Here is a 14,871-nt window from a genome sequence, read left to right as displayed (position 1 = left end):
CAAGGCTACATGTGTCCTTGAAAATGGTCCCCACAGTGGGTGGACACACATGTAAAGACATGGGAAGGGATGTGGAGCCTCTGACGGCCCACTGGTGGTCACATTTTCTTGATGACCTCTTCCAACAATCACTAGTTAGCATGTTAAAAGTTTAATTCATATTTTACTGGCTGTCTACCCCAACTAGAATGTAAGATCCACAAGAAAAGGGATATGCATTCACCTCACCCACAGTAAGGTACCCAGCATATATGACAGTACCTAACACATACTAAGCACTCAAAAAATATTTGCTGATTCAAAGAAATAATATGTTGTGAATTCTGCTAGGTTTTGGTCATATAAACATGCATTTTCTCCGCCGTCTTGTGGCCACTGTTATTAAGTGAAAATGCCAAAGTTTTCTCTTGATTTGCAGTATACTTTGGTTGTTTGTTGTTACCATAACAAAAACTTACTCTACTATTTACCTAAACTGAACCCAGGGTGAGAGGCAAGCATTCTCAGCAAGGATAATACAGGAGTAAAACGTTTTACTGCACCCTTCAGCACCTGCTTCACTTTGTTCAATCCTCTCACAATAAACTGCCCCCCCTTCTATTCATATATGCCTGCTCTTCTCTCCCCTGTTCACCTCCTCTCTTTTACTTCGTATCAAAAATATTTATGAGAAAGAGGATGAAAGAACTAAAGTAAGAAAGAAAAAGCATGAGTCAATTAAAAGTTTATTCAATCAATAAATAAAACTTATTTACAAATGAGGAAATAAAGAGTAAAGTAATGAGAGTGGGTAAAAAATCAAAAAAGTGAGCCAGAAGGCCACTCCCATTTACTAATCACTATTCACCCTGCATAAAGGTGTTGGCATGGATGGTAATGCTGGGATGTGGGGCCTGAGAAGGATGTAAGTAAGGTTATTTTGGAAAGCTTGATTCTCACATTGATCAAGTAAAAACTGTTATTTTCATTCATGACCATCAATTCCATAACTACAGATATAAATAAAAAAGGCTATAAATTGACGTTAATCTGTCCTTACATTTGTAGCAAAAATCAAAGCACATCTTCTACTAGTGATAAATTTATAGAAACATCCTTGCCCATGATTTTCAGGACAATGAACAGTGATCTCAGACATCAGAGACTCCTTTCCATTCAAAATCCCACCAATTAATTCTACTACTTTCCATTCCTGTGAAGCAACAGTCTCCTAGACTTCTATGGTTACATTCTCCTTTTCGTTCTCTGGATGATTCTGACTTTTGTCCAGGCATGTCGGAACCTGTAACTGTCAGTAATAGTCATCAGGAAACAGATGAAAAGCCAAAATTAGACAATTTGAGGTGAGTTTAATGAAGGCCATTTTCAAAGCCATGGGCAAGGTTTAGGGGGGAAAAAATACAATGATGCAGTACCCCAGGGTTATTGAGAACAGGTTATTGAGAACTCTTAGTCTTAAAAAAGACCAGGGACAGGAGTAATTAACAGAACTCAGAGAGAGTACTCTGAGAAGAGGGCCACCTTAAAGGAATTATAGCCTTCAGTAGAGGGCAGAGTCTACCCACAGGGAACCTGCAGGAATTTCTTCTCAATCTCCAAATCTCTTGTTGGTGCCCCCTACTGATAAAATCCAAATAGAAGCCATAGGACAGAGAAGACTAAGGATAGAGTCTATACATGTCACTGTCCCAGGACACAGAACAGGAAAGAGAAGCATGGGGATGCATCTGGAGCATTAAATGTCATCATTGGTTAATTGTAATCTCTGTGCTAAATACTTTTCGCAGACAGTTCCCACATAAGTCAAAATGCTAGAGGTCACAGAGAAAGAACTAGTATGTTAAAGAGACAGCATACATCCTCCTATTGCAAAAGACATTTAACATGTGGGATCAGATTCTCATTCCAGGTAAATCCCTATGAGGATTTCTGTAATTTTTTCAGGTTAAAAGTTAATCATGACTATGTTCATAAATCTGTTCATAGACAGATGACTAACAGGGCATATGAATCTTTATTAAATAACCCTCATTCTTTGCATCGAAAACATGAACTCAGTGGGTTTCTGAACTGGAATGACAACTCCCTCTGTTCCTTTGCTCCTTCCAACCTTGCTCTGTCCCTGTTCCCATTCCAGGTCACTGTTCAGCGTACTAATGCCAAGCTTGCTTTTACCCAAAGTGCCTGTTTCGTATGCTGTCATATATATACTGCCGGTTGGATCTCAGCCAGTGAAATTAAATGAAATGGTTTTCTGTCAGACTGAATACTAATTATGTCTTCATGCCAAAGCTAGGTCTGCATAATGACATCATTTGCAAGTAGGCTGGAGGCCGAGGCTCAGATAAAGTTTGCTCTGATATTTATGGATACAAGCAAGGTGGTGCGAGGCTGTTTAGTCTACCTGTTTTGTGTTGGTTTCTTTGATAGATTCGGCTTTGAAACTCCAAGGTCTTCTCTGGGCAACATTGCGGATTAAGTAAATACTTCACAGCCTAAATCAGCTGCACTCCCATTTCATGGCTTCAAACCCACAACTCAATTTCCCAGGGAAGCCTTTGGGATACTTATTTTTTTGCCTTGCCATGGGCCTTATATCCCCTTCAGGTCACTCATACATACCTAGCAGGATAAAATATCTTATTTTCTAAGGCAGTATGGTTTCTAACTATCGGTAATTTTGAAATTTTCCCACTTTGTGCACTGTCTGAAACTTGACCTCATCAGCCTATCAGAAAAAATATCTTTCACCCTTCAAAAGAGGTACACATATCTTTTCAGCATTCATTGTGTCCAATTAGCTAAATTACTAATAATTCCATGCTCTAATAACAATGGGAAGAACTCTTCCAAAGACCTCATTTTTCTCTCAATTGACATTTTAATACTTTTTCTGTAAGAGTAACCATACTCAGGGAGTAGAAGGACAAGGAATAGATTCATGTTAAGGGATGCCCACTGGGAAATTTAGGTTAGGGGAAAGCATTTGTTATCCATCCCATTCAACACACCCATAACACGGTCTTTGAGTTGTATCTTGCTAGGTATATAAAGCACAGATTAACATATATGAATCCTGTTCCAACATCTCATAATTATATGGAATTGTGGAAAGAGAATCAGGCAGGTTATTTAAAGTTGTCACTTTTAGGTCAATCTATATGAACTAAAGAGGTGTAGAGCTTGGAAAACCATTTAATTCTTCTGGCCATAGAATGATGAGAATAAATAATCACAGCTTTATATGGGATCTCAAATTGTCTTCTCCTCTAAGGCTTTAATATATTCATACTGAAATAATTCCTTTAAAGTCTAAAAAATTTACTGCTATACAAATATAATTGCTTTCTATTGCTGTCAGAGAGTAGCCATTATCTCTGAACATTATGACAAGTTCCACTGATTTTTAGAGTGCCAGTAACAAGTTAGAAACTCAAGACACTGGTAATTTTTTAACCTAAATATTTGGCCTACAATTATAAAATTCTTTTTTCCAAATGAGTGACTTGTACTACTTATCCTCCCACAAATGCCCCTTATATAGTTTATATCTATATTTAACTGAAAAGGCACTTATGTTCCTTTTTACTTTATCATGTAGAAGCAGGCAAGAAGCACGGTAAACAAGCAAATGTCAACAAGGTTCAAGGCAGTGAAATATAAAAAGTCTGAAAACACTGAGGTCAAATCTACAGACCAGAGTCCAGGGCAACTCAGTGGCAATCCACCACTGACTCTTTTGTCAAAAATTTCTTTCTTTTATTTGCTTTCTTTTATAACCACTATAGCTACAAGGTGTGACTCCCGTGACCGTCCTGGAGTTGAAAAGCCCCGAACCTTTAAAATTCATGTTCTGATCCATTTGGAGAAAAAGATCATCTTCATCTGCCCAAGACCTTTGTAGCTGTGTTGGATAATAATCCATCATGAAAGTAATCATTAGAAGATTTTTTTATTATACCTCAGTATGTAACATACACTTGATTTGCTATAACTGATTTTTTCTTATACTTTAGAGTTTTAACCCCTTTATTTACTAGATTTTTTGAAAGAGGAGCCAAGATGCTAATCAGAGCTAAAAAGCTCCTTAAAGTTTGCATGAAGATGGTATACATACTTATGTTTGTTTTGGTGCCCATACCATAAAAGGAATTTTTTAAAAACTAAAATATCTTCAAGAAAGGGTTGGCCAACTAATAGTAAGTGAGATGAAATGAACACTAGCTCATCATCAAAGACAACCTGAAAACATGACCACCATCTTCATACACTTAAAGATCCAATGAATAGAAATAAAATATCAATATAAGAAAAATCCTCCTGATCCTTTATGCTGTCTTCTGATGGCATGAACTTCTTGGGGAAACATGTTTCCCTGCCTCATTGCTCCAAAAAAGAATTTACGGTTGGAATCAAGGATAAATAAAATATTGGAAATTTTTATGAATTAACAGCAGACAAGAATACACAGAAGATAATAGGCTCCTACTGGCTTTATGATTACATGTCAGGGTGTTACAGAAGGGACTTCCATGTAGAAGGCTGAACAAAATAATTCAGAAGAGTCACTGAATCTGAGTTAAAACTGAGTTAACATCTGGGGGAGCCTGAATAGCTCAGCTGGTTAAGCATCCAACTACTGATTTCAGCTCAGGTCATGTTCTCATGGGTCCTGGGAGCAGCCCTATGTGGGGCTCTGTGCTCACCTGAGGGCTCTGCCTGAGATTCTCTCTCTCCCTCTGTCCCTACCTGCCTCTCTCTCTAATAAATAAATCTTTTAAAACAAAACAAAACTGTGTTAACCTCTTGATACAAATGAAGAAAATCTTTCTTCAATTGTGACCCAAGATAATCAAAATTTTACTATTTGCTGACACCCTTTCCAGTCAGTACCTCCTGAGGCTGTCTATTCTCTTGAGGGAGAACTAGTTTTGATAAAGTTCTTGAAACTGAGCCAAAATCTACTGCTATTTAATTTCTCTTCACTATTCCAAGCTTTATAGCCTCTGGAATGGCCCAGGTAAAACCTACTCTTTTTGAACATTAGCCCTCTCAGGTTTGGAGACAGCTATTATGCCTTAGTTTTAAATTGAGAAATAACATCTATCTAAACAGTTTATTGTAATGCTCTGAGTTTCCTCAGTTTTAAATGGAGAAATATCTACCTAAACAGTTTACTATAACCATTTTTCAAAATGATATAAAAAGGTCAATAAATAAGCATAATACTTGCTGCATAACATATGTTCAGTAAAGTTCCTCTCACATCCTCTAGATATCTGACATTTTCCTTAAATGGCTATATTCTAAATACCTTATTAACACTTCACAAACCATCACTATAATTCTAAATTCTAGAGACTATCAAACCTTTTTAGGTGAGATGTAGACATTTATAACAGTGGTTTTTGAACCTATATGATTCAACACCTCTTTTTATAACAAATTTTGTAATGCCCCCTTTATAATCCTTGAAATTCATTAGTAGAAAACTAATCTACCTGCAAAAATGATTTCAAATAATTAATATTTGACTGTATCTGGATTCATCCCCCTGAAGCCTTGCCCCCACGACCTGCGCATCATAACTGCTATAGGCACAGCATGGCCTACAGTATGGTTGAGTGTGGCTAAGCCCCCGAGCAGCAGCAAGGTTTGAACTCAGTTGGCCTGGAGCCCCATGCAGCTCTGAGGATGGCCATGGCCACGCCAGAGGTGATGAGCTGCATGTGCAGATCTGAGCCTGCAGACACTGTCACCTTTGACTACTTTAGCCCAAAGCACCTCATTTCTGACCCCAGCTCAGGAAAGCAGCATGATCAGGAGGAGCAAAGCTTTTGCTGAAGCAAAAGTGCTGTGAACCTGCAGGCTGACCTCACACTCGACACTCTAATCAAATCTGGGGAGAACCAACCTGATGCCAGCATGATGTTAAACATCTCAGGGCACCATTGCACTCCTTGGCCCCAAAGCTACCATTTCAGCTCCTCTGCAACTATGACTGTGATAATGTGAGGTAGGACACGGACAATGCAGTTCCCAGGAGAGTATGGGGAGCCTGGAATAGGGTGGGACACCCACCCGCCATCTTCTTTCCCCTGACAAGTCCACCAGCAGCACTGACCAGCTCAGGCACCTCTGTAACAAGTGAGACTTCCCTTTATAGCTCCTTCTCCCAGTTCTATCCAGCATCTTTAAGCATCCATCCCCATCCCCCCACTCCCCACTTCCCCCACCCCACATCTCTAGCCAGGAGTGTTCAGTATCACTTCTGTTCAAGGCTGCCTCCTACAGGGGATACAACACCAGACACGTGCTATGTCAAGACAGCATGAACCCCTAAAGGGAATCTCAGTGGACTGTGAAGTGAACTCTTCAGCCCTGCTTCTCCAACGCGGGGAGGTCTGAGCATCAGCAAATGGTTGGGCTTAGGATAAATGGCATACTGTTCCTCTGGGCAAGGGAGAGCCACCCCTGTCGTGGAGCCAGCAGTTCCCCAGTTCCTTGGAGACTGTCACTGACAATTTGCCTCTTGAAGGGGGCGCATCCCTGTCCCAGCTCACAGTGTCAGCTTGCAGCCTCTGCAACTCTGAGCTTGACTGGCACCTACCTGGTACCCTCCCTGAAGCCACATTTTGCCCAGGTGCCCCAGCCTTCCATGGGTACTAAGAGCACGCTCTACTTTGCACTGGCCAAAGAAACTGATATAAACTGGATACAGCCCCTCAGGGAGCTTAGGACAAGATGGCTACTCTTTTTTTTTTTTTTTTAAAGATTTTATTTATTTATTTGAGAGAGAGACAGTGAGAGAGAGCATGAGCGAGGAGAAGGTCAGAGAGTGAAGCAGACTCCCCATGGAGCTGGGAGCCTGATGTGAGACTCGATCCCGGGACTCCGAGATCAGGACCTGAGCCGAAGGCAGTCGTCCAACCAACTGAGCCACCCAGGCGTCCCAGATGGCTACTCTTGATGGGAATGGAAACCGAAATGGATCCAGCAGACCTGGGTTTGACTTCGATGAGCCCCTAGAACATGACTCAATGTCCTCAGCAGAGAAGCCTGAAACCTCAGCCAAATGTACCCGTTACAGGGCCATTTCTCTTCAGTACCTGAAAACTAACAGAATACCTCTCTAAAGAGACATCCCACCCCTCTCCAAGGCGACTCATATCCCAGTGAGAGAAAGAGCAACGACAGCACAAACTCATACTCTAATTACCACAGCCTCCCACCCCCTCAGGTGGGTGGGTGAAGATGAGAGAACTTCCAGGCATCCAGAGCCTCGGGAGGTCGATTTCCCCAAAGACCTGCAAAGGCTAGAGAAAGAAGGCCTAGGCCCAGAACCTGTGAAGCAACTTTGGCAAGGCCAAGTCATCCTTTTCCTCTTTCCAGAACATTCCTAGAAGTCGAAGAGGGCAAGGCAGCCCAGAGCCAGGAGGGGGAGCGCAGGAGGGCTACCTGGATGCCCGCCCACCCACGCAGTCCACACCCATACTGAGAATTCTGGAAGGAAAGCTGTTCCTGATCACAGGAGCCGTGGTTCTCTGAACCCACTGAAGCCCTAAACAATGGAGAGCAACACTTCAAAAACGGGAGCCAAGGCCGGAAGAAGTTTCCTGGCAACCATGTGCTCAACAGCCGAGGAGGGGTGCTGGCCGTGGGCCTGGTCCCCCACCCTTGCCCCACTCCCATCCTGAGACCAGACACTCACCGGCTGCCCCGCGGGGGCCACCGTCAGCTCTTCGGTGAAGGAAGGAGGAGGCCCTGTGACGAGACCACAGGCCCGCGCGCCAAGTCACCCGCACTGACGAGCGCTCGGTCGCGCTGACCAGGACAGCATTAAGGGCGCACAGGCCCAGGCACCCCGGGACCCCGGGACCACCTTCTCTTCACGTTCTCTTCACGCGCCAGCTCCAGGTGCCCATCGGCTTCTGCCTCGCAGCAGCGCGTACTGCGTGAGCTGCACCACGTGACCCAGGTGAGGCCGACCCCGCCCCCCACCGCCGAGAGGGTCTGCACCGAGCTTGCGCTCTACACCCTTCCCCCACGCCCTGGCCCCACCCAGCAGAAGAAGGCCTCTTGCTCCGAGCCACAGGAGGTGTACGAGGTGGGGGTCTCGGCAGAGGCCAACCCAGGGGGGCCCCTGGGCTCATAGAGGGAGGGGCTGCGTTTCCAGAAAGTGCGGTGGCCACCTAGGTGAAAGGGAATGTGGGAGGTTGGACATCCTGGCCAACTACCTTTAAAAGGACCAATTCCAGGATTACCTGCATTTTGTGAAAATGAAGTGAGTGCTCCTCACTGCGCAGCAAAAGCTGGGCAACAAGCTCAAACCCGGAAAAACCAGGAGTAAGTCAGCTGTGTGCTGGAGGTTCTTGCCTCGGATTTCATTCCTAAGGCAGGGGCCCTGGCTCTGCCCCCAAAGCTGGCAAGTGAAATGACGCTTGATGGGGGATGTACTTTCGGTGGTACTTTACCAACATGAACTTCCTCTAAACTTTAACCTCTTCTGAACTACCCAACCAAAAGATTACCTTTATGTCAACCTGATTTAATCTAAAAATGTTGGATATAACCCAGCGTTTAAACTACATAGGTTATTGGCGGGCAGCTCACCCCTGGGTGGCTCAGTCAGTAGAGAGTGGGACTCTTGATTTCAGCTCAAGTCATGATCTCAAGGTGGTGGGATCAAGCTCCGTGCTCATCAGGGAGTCTATTTGGGATTCTCTCTCTCCCTCTCCTTCATCTGCCCCTCCCCACTTTCGCTCTCTCTAAAATAAATAAATCTTTTACATATATATAATATATATTAGTAATAATAATAAATACACACACACACATATATACACTATATCAGTTAATGGGGTTATTCTGGATAAAAGGAAACAATTCTATCCTGGAAGAAACCAGGGTTTTCTTTCTCTCCCTTCATGAATGATCCGTGAGAGCTTGAATGCTACTGGGAACTTAACCCCTTTCTATTATTATTTTGTAGTAGAAAGATACTTAATGAAAGTGTGAGAACTGTTGGAGGACATCTGGTTGTTTAGTTTTTAAAAGGCAGAGGCAACATAGATCAGTATGTGTCACCCCCAGGAATGTATCCATATTCTTTGCCTGTGGGCATTGTACCCTGAGGACAAGTAGAGTACTCATTAAAAGCTTTAAAGCCTTAAAAAGTAACATAGATAGAGAAGAAAATTGTAGAGCCTTGAACATTGTTAGTATTTATATTTTTAAGAATGAAAAAGATCATTAAGTTTGTGTGCTAACCACATATTTTATTCTATTTTGGAGTAGACATAGACAATTATGTTTGAGTTACGTATTTTGTGAAAACCTTAATGAAATGAAGAATTCTAAAGATAGTTTAAAAAAAGTTAAAATCCTAAGTATAATATAAATGAGACTTTAAAAAAAAAAGAGCAGCATATAATGTGTACTTCAATATGCAAAAGATTAAATGGCAGACATAACAAAGAAAAGAGATGATTGCACCTATATGTAAAATCTCCATTAACACACCAACATCAAAAGTCAGCTGATATAGAAGTGAATAGTATGACTAGCAGTGACATAATTTTCTGAACTTGTAGATAGCTACCAGTAAAGTTCTGTTCAAAAACCAAAATATAAGCTCCCTTTTTACACATAGTATATACCTGAAAAATTAACACCTTATAATCATACTTTAAGATTTTATATTAACTGTAGTTGGGTTTTAAGTCTAAGTGATTCTAAACAACGTTTACCCATAATAATATCCTGTGGGACATTTCATGGTAATAAATGACAGAAGAAAACTCTTTGAAGTCTTGACCTGGCTCATGTATTATTGGATACATAGCATGGCTGGGTAGTAATGCTTCCTATGTCAAAAGCATGGAATTATTTTAAAAAATTATATATACACACACACACACACATATATACCCACAATTTAAAAACAAGACAAAACAAAATAAAACTCTACTAAGAATCACTGTTTTAAAGGTTCCAGATCTATCTGTACTCCTAATCTTTATCTGAGCGATTATTTTAGGCCAACTGAAGTACCATTTCGGTGACTTCTTGGCAAGTTGTGAATTTTGAATCACTCCTTAGAGAAATGTCCTCAATTTTACCCTTTACAACAAGCCATATCTGCCATATTGAGGTAAATTACATTAAAACTCAATTCCATAACTTATATTTATTTTTGCTGAATTTCATTTTCTCTATTTCAGTCTATCTCTTCAGTCTATCATTTTGAATCTTGATTCTGACATATCATATTATCTCAGGTTGATTTTCATCACCTGCAAATTAGATAAGCATTTTTCATCTGTCTCTATTCAAGTTGCTACTAAAAATGAAGAAAAGAGAAACAATGACAAAGGTGTTGGAACTTGACTAGAAATTTCCACCAAGTTGATATAGCTCCTACCCTTTTATTTTAAGTATGTGGCTAAAAGTGACCATGAGAAACATGGTCAATAATCTTGGTAAAACTGAAGCAGACTACATCTATAGTATTTCTCTTATATGTGAAGTTAATGTTATCAGCTATGTCATAATTTTAGGGCACAATGCTCAATAAACTTATTTTGGCCTTTAGTGGCAATAATCCTCTTTTCTAAATTATTTCACAGGCTTAATCTCAATAACTTTAAGAATTCTGACATAAATACATACAGCCTTAAAATATTACCATATTAATTTAGCTACTATAACAGGTAGGCTCCGAAAACTCAGTGGTATCATGCAATAGAAGTGTATTTCTTTCTCCAAATTCAATCTGCCATGGGGTTAGAGGGTTCTGCTTCACTAAATGATTCAGAAAATGAAGACAAGGTAGGTCATCTGTGAAGCATAGCTCCCAAGCCTATCCTGAATTTGGAGATATATCCTATAAGTGTATGGGTTAGGTCAGGAAGTGGCATATCTCATTTCTTTATAAACAATTCACCAACTAGAACTCACAGGGTCACACCTAACACTAAGGAAACCTGGAAAATGCAATCTTGCTGTCTGCCTACAAGAAAAGGAAATGGATTTTCGTAAACTAATGGTCTGTGCCAATATCTTTCTTCGACCTGTGCTAGAGGGGCTCCTGCTCTGTGCCCCCATGCTTTGGGCATCCCCGTGTTTTGGAATGCCTTCCCAAAAATGTTCTAATATACTTTCTATGCCTGGAACTCACCAGGGCCAGCAGTGTTCTCTAGGCAGTGCACCTCGAGCCTACACTTGGTCCCAGGTGAGTATAATCGGAAGCATCAACCTCAAAACTTTCTAAGTCCCATTCCAGTAGCTCAAGCCTGCCAGAGCCAGTAGTACTCTCCAGTTGGGGTCCCCTGAGTCAATATCAGGGGCCATGTGGGCCACAGACTCTGCTTCCACCTCAGGTATTTGACCCTCTAATGAGACTATGGGATTGACTAGATACTCCAATGGGACTGGGCCACCAGAATAGTGCTGACACACTGGTTTGGGATGACTTTTATCCCATGAGAGAAGGCAGGAGACGCTCAGATATCTGGGCTAACAATGGTCCGCTGTAAGCCCTTGGGACCTACCCTGAATAAGTCCCTTTGTGGATTCTTACTCCTCTGTGTTGGACCATGGTTATGCCTCAAGTCTGTAGCAGCCAAGGGCAGCAGGGAAGGCAGCAGTCAATATTTATTGTTAGGATCTCCACCATCAGTACCTAGGAGGTCATCCACCTTCTTCACAAGTTCTGCACCATGTTCCAGGCAATCTCTAAGGAATGGCTTTGCCGAATACCTCTGAAGGCAATAGGATGTTTACTCCACAATGCCAAAGGGATTTTCTGATTACTTGATGTGGTGAGGTTATACCTTCATCAGTCAGGATTATACCATGCTCAATGACGGATGGATATTCCATGCATGAAGGGATCCATTCTTGTTTTGAACACTGGGTCTTTGCCTCTCTTCTCCATTGGTGGCAGTGTATGGAAGGCAGGGGTATGGACAACATAAAATGCGATCACATTCTAGGAGTGCAGCCTAAAGAGTTCAAGAGAAGATGCGGTTGGAGAGGTGTTGTTTTATGCTCTCAAATCATAAAGTTAATATGACCAGAAAAATAATTGTTTATACTTTCCTTTGTACTCTGCATAATATTTACCTTTGTGGTTATCATCAATGAAGCACAGTAACCACTTTTGAGTCATTGGGAAACAATATTCATGGGCTGCACAATGAAGATGCTGTCCCATGGTCAATAACACAACTGGCATTAAATAAATGGTATTAGGGAACTGCAGGAACAAGAAGATCATACTGTTTCCATACAAGCAGAATTCTAAGGGCCATGGTATTGTATTACTACCCTTTTCTCTCAGTGGGGCATATAAAATATCCAGGAATGATGCTTTTGACAATGAATTGCATTGACCCATCAATAAATTTAGAGAGTTTTTCATTTGGACCGTTTTAATTCCTCAGGACTATAGGATGTTGTTCTATTTTTTTTTTTTTTAAAGAGACGGGGGTGGGTAGAGGGAGAGGAAGAGAATCCCAAGTAGGCTCCACACCCAGTGCAGAGCTTGACACAGGGCTCAATCTCATGACATTAAGATCATGACCTGACCCAAAATCAAGAGCCGGATGCTTAACTGACTGAACCACCCAGGTGCCTCTGTTTTTCTTTTTATGTAGATATAATTTCTTTCAATAATGTTTTGTAGTTTTCAGTGCATGCCTTGTGTTTAAGTGTTTCTGAAGTATTTAGTTTTTTGATGCTCTTTAAAGTAATTCTTTTCCCAATTTCTTTTCCAGATTGTTCATTACTAGTATTCTGAAATACAACTGATACTGGTATATTGATTATGTGTTCTGCACCCTTGCTAGACCTGATTATTGTATGTTTAATATACATTGGGACTTGTTTTCATGCTCCAGGAGGGAGTTTATGACTCTGCATTAGTCTTTACTTCTTGTTCCTACAGAGCCTCAAGGTCAACCAAAGGTGAGAGATTGGGGCCCTCTCAGGTCTTTCCTGGACATGTGTATAGCTTTGCACATGTTCTCAGTTCTGTGTATGTATGTGACCTTCTAGATTCCCAGGAATAAACTAGAGCTTCTCCAAGCTTCTTAGGGATGGCTTATTCCCCAGGTTTTATTTTCCTTTCAAGGTTTCCCATCAGGCTTTTCATAGCCCAACTAGTAATGCTTCCTCAAGCAGCTTCAAATTAAACATTGACTAATGATTTTTTTTGTTTGTTTTTGTAAAATGCCTTGTAGGTAGCTCACTTAGAGAGAGCTCTAAGTCAGGTAAAATAAAAACATGATCTGAGAATGAAGCTTATCCAGAATGGTCAAATGTGGCAAATCTGTGGGAATGGGCTTTGGGGGTGCCCCAAATTTATTCTTCTGTACCCTCTGGATGCTAGGCTCTTGGTTTTCACAGCTACTATAGTTGTTTTTCAAAGTTACTATGGAGCTGGGCAGAAGGGATGCGAATAGGACAAGTTAAAAAAGCCACAAGAAAAAAAAAAAAAGGAGAATATAAATTAAAAAAAAAAAAAGCCACAAGACTCCCTGTTTACTAAGATTCTACTGTTTATCTTGAGTAAAAACATTACTCAAATTGCTTCACATTGTTCCAAAATTCTGAAACTACTGATTTTAACAGTTTTTGCCAGTGTTCTTTTTCTTATATGGAGGAGGACATTTTCAGAAAACCTTACTCCAACATTCTGGAAATAAGATAAGCCACACATACAATGCTTAGAAAGAAGTGAGAGACACACGAGTATACATACGATGTGAATTGATGTATGCAATGTTCAAAATCAGGCATAACTAATTATGATATTAGAAGTCAGAATAATGACATAATCCTTTAGGGAGAAGCACAAGGAGTAGAAGCCTCCTTGGGGAAGGCTTCTTATGTTCAGTTTGATGATTTAGATGCTGGTTATGTCCACTTATAATATTCAAACCTGCAGATGTATGATTTGGGCATCTTTCTTTATGTATTTTACACTTCAGTAATACCATAAACATAACCAAGAAATTAGGGATAGGTTTCTGTATACTAGTTGAACAGGTAAAAGTCCAGTAGCTACCTACTGGTAGCTTCAGTGATATTTGAGAATGTTCTAGTACTTACATTATTAAGTGGTTCATGCATGTACTTTTAATAATGCATCAAATTATACATACATGTGACAGATATTCTTTCTTGTGCATCCAGTATTGCATAATAAAAGTTATTTAAAATACTGTCAGTGTTGGGGTGCCTGGGTGGCTTAGTGGGTTAAGCTTCTGCCTTCGGCTCAGGTCATGATCTCAGGGTCCTGGGATCGAGTCCTGCATCGGGCTCTCTGCTTGGCAGGGAGTCTGCTTCCCTCTCTCTCTCTGTCTGCCTCTCTGCCTACTTGTGATCTCTGTCTGTCAAAATAAATAAATAAAATCTTTGTGAAAAAAAAAAAAAGTACTGTCAGTGTTGTCCAGTATCCTTTAATAGACTTGGAGGTTTGAAACTTAACAGCTGTCCACCTTTATTTGAATTTTTAGAGTATTTCCAATATTTTATTTCATAATGTTATAATTAGAATGCATATAAATAAATCCTTTCATATACATCTGATAGTTTCCTTAGGATATATTCCAAAAGTAGAATTCAGGGATCAAAGTATATGAATATTTTAAATACACTTAATATATAAAAGGTTGTCTGTTGGGAACATTTTACAAATTAACTCATCATTCTCCTCAGAAACATAAGAGAGATTCATTTACTGCCTCCTTTCAAACACCAGGATGAATATGTACACAAAAATATATCAATATACTTGGAGCACCTGGGTGGCTCAGTCAGTTAAGCATCTGCCTTTGGCTCAGGTCATGATCCCCGGGTACTGGG

The 14,871-nt window shown here is 40.8% G+C and overlaps 1 pseudogene; it reads left to right on the top strand.

Annotated features, from left to right (window-relative positions):
* Positions 1-1,272: 1,272 nt before the first annotated feature.
* Positions 1,273-7,565, top strand: LOC123394893 (annotated as a pseudogene).
* The last annotated feature ends 7,306 nt before the right edge of the window (positions 7,566-14,871 follow it).

The sequence above is a fragment of the Mustela putorius genome, unplaced genomic scaffold (assembly GCF_011764305.1).
Source record: "Mustela putorius furo isolate JIRA1106 unplaced genomic scaffold, ASM1176430v1.1 tig00003845_pilon_pilon_pilon, whole genome shotgun sequence".
Taxonomy (NCBI): domain Eukaryota; kingdom Metazoa; phylum Chordata; class Mammalia; order Carnivora; family Mustelidae; genus Mustela; species Mustela putorius.
The sequence above is the reverse complement of the archived record's forward strand: the minus strand, read 5'-3'. Positions and strand labels throughout refer to the sequence as shown.